Raw genomic sequence first — 3103 nt, forward strand, 5'->3', positions numbered from 1 at the left:
AGCACAGCATCTCCATACACTTATCTGAAATTCCCACTATTGTTTTACATAAGTAATTCTATCCCTTTTTATTTTCTATTTTATTATTAATTTTCGAAACCATAAACCAGTTTAATCTGCCTAACTGAGATTTATAAGGTGACCATAGCTTGCTTCATACCAACAATCTCTGTGGGATCGACCCTTACTCACGTAAGGTATTACTTGGATGACCCAGTACACTTGCTGGTTAAGCTGAACGGAGTTGTGAACCATGGTATTGGTATCTTGTTTATTGGCACCATTACCAGGGAATGAAAAGCAATGAATTTTGCAAAATGGAATAACAAATGAATCACAATTTCGTCCACCAAGTTTTTGGCGCCGTTGCCGGGGATTGTTCGAGTATGGACAACTGACGGTTCATCTTGTTGCTCAGATTAGGTAATTTTCTTTTCAAAAATCTTTTTCAAAATTTTTCTTTTCTTTTTTGTTTTTCTAACCATGTTTTTCGAAAAAATTAAAATAAAAATACAAAAAAAAATTAGAAAATCATAAAAATCAAAAATATTTTGTATTTCTTGTTTGAGTCTTGAGTTAATTTTTAAGTTTGGTGTCAATTGCATGCTTTTAAAAATTTTTCTTGCATTTTTCGAAAATCCCATGCATTCATAATGTTCTTCATGATCTTCAAGTTGTTCTTGACAAGTCTTCTTGTTTGATCTTGATGATTTCGTGTTTTATGTTGTTTGTTGTTTTTCATGTGCACTTTTGCATTCATATTTTTTATGCATTAAAGATTTCTAAGTTTGGTGTCTTGCATGTTTTCTTTGCATCAAAAATTTTTCAAAATTGTGTTCTTGATGTTCATCATGATCTTCAAAGTGTTCTTGATGTTCATCTTGACATTCATAGTGTTCTTGCATGCATCATGTGTTTTGATCCAAAATTTTCATGTTTTGGGTCATGTTTGTGTTTTTCTCTCTCATCATAAAAAAATTTCAAAAATAAAAAAATATCTTTTCCTTGTTTTTCTCCAAATTTTCGAAAATTTGAGTTGACTTAATCAAAAAATTTTCAAAATTAGTTGTTTCTTACATGTCAAGTCAAATTTTCAATTTTAAAAATCTTATCTTTTCAAAATCTTTTTCAAAAATTATATCTTTTTCATTTTTTTTCTATTTTTCAAAAATTTCAAAAATCTTTTTCAAATATTTTCAAAATCTTTTTCTTATCTTTATATCATATTTTTGAAATTACACTAACAATTAATGTGATTGATTCAAAAATTTGAAGTTTGTTACTTTCTTGTTAAGAAAGGTTCAATCTTTAAATTCTAGAATCTTATCTTGTAGTTTCTTGTTAGTTAAGTCATTTAAAAAAAAATTAATCTTTTTCAAAATATCTTTTTCTTAAAAATCTTCTCTTTTTGTCTTATCTTTTTCAAAATTTTATCCTTTTCAAAATTTGATTTCAAAATATCTTATCTAACTTATTTTCTTCTTATCTTTTTAAAATTTGATTTTTAATATCTTTTTCAATCAACTAACTAACTTTTTGTTTGTTTCTTATCTTTTTCAAAACTACCTAACTACTTTTCCCTCTCTAATTTTCGAAAATATCTCATCCCTTTTTCAAAAATTCTTTTTAACTGTTTTAAATTTTAAACTTATTTTATATTTAATTTTCAAAAATTACTAACCCTTTTCAAATTATTTTCGAAATTCTCCCTCTCCCTTCTTATTCTATTTAATTATTTAATTACTAACACTTCTCTTCACCTCTCTTCATCCAAAAATCCGAATCCATCCTTCTTCATTCTTCTACCCCCTTCTTCTTCTACTAACATAAAGGAATCTCTATACTGTGACATAGAGGATTCCTCTTCCTTTTCTTATACTATGACATAGAGGATTCCTCTTTCTTTTCTTGTTTTCTTCTCTTTCATATGAGCAGGAACAGGGAAAAAGACACTCTTGTTGAAATTGATCCAGAACCTGAAAGGACTCTGAAGAGGAAATTAAGAGAAGCTAAATTAAATTATTCTAAAGGTAACCTTTCAGAAATTTTTGAACAAGAGAAGGAGATGGCAGCCGAAAATAATAATAATAATAATGCAAGGAGAATGCTTGGTGACTTCACAAAGCCAACGTCCAAATTTGATGGAAGAAGCATCTCCATTCCTGCCATTAGAGCCAATAACCTTCAAACAAAAAGATGGTGAATCCCTCTATTAAGCTTGGGAAAGATACAAGCAGCTGACCAAAAGGTGTCCATCTGACATGTTTTCAGAATGGACCATATTGGATATATTCTATTATGGTCTATCTGAATTTTCGAAAATGTCATTGGATCATTCTGCAGGTGGATCTATTCACCTAAAGAAAACACCTGAAGAGGCTCAAGAACTCATTGACATGGTTGCAAACAACCAATTCATGTACATTTCTGAGAGGAATTCCGTGAATAATGGGACACCTCAGAAGAAAGGAGTTCTTGAAATTGATGCTCTGAATGCCATATTGGCTCAGAACAAAGTGATGACTCAACAGGTCAACATGATCTCTCAAAATCTGAATGGATGGCAACATGCATCCAACAGTACTAGAGAGGCAGCTTCTGAAGAAGCTTATGATCCTGAGAACCCTGCCATGGCAGAGGTTAATTACATGGGTGAACCTTATGGAAACACCTATAACTCAGCATGGAGAAATCATCCAAATTTCTCATGGAAGGATCAACAAAAGCCTCAACAAGGCTTTAACAATGGTGGACGCAATAGGCTGAGCAATAGCAAGCCATATCCATCATCTTCTCAGCAACAGACAGAGAACTCTGAACAAAACACCTCTAATTTAGCCAATCTAGTCTCTGATCTGTCAAAGGCCACTTTCAGTTTCATGAGTGAAACAAGATCCTCCATTAGAAATCTGGAGGCACAAGTAGGCCATCTGAGTAAGAAAGTTATTGAAACTCCTCCCAGTATTCTCCCAAGCAATACAGAAGAGAATCCAAAAGGAGAGTGCAAAGCCATTGACATAGTCAATATGGCCGAATGCACAAAGGAGGAGGAAGACGAAAATCCTAGTGAGAAAGACCTCCTGGGACGTCCCTCAAGCAAGAA

This window comes from Arachis duranensis, chromosome 9 (assembly GCF_000817695.3).
Source record: "Arachis duranensis cultivar V14167 chromosome 9, aradu.V14167.gnm2.J7QH, whole genome shotgun sequence".
Taxonomy (NCBI): Eukaryota; Viridiplantae; Streptophyta; class Magnoliopsida; order Fabales; family Fabaceae; genus Arachis; species Arachis duranensis.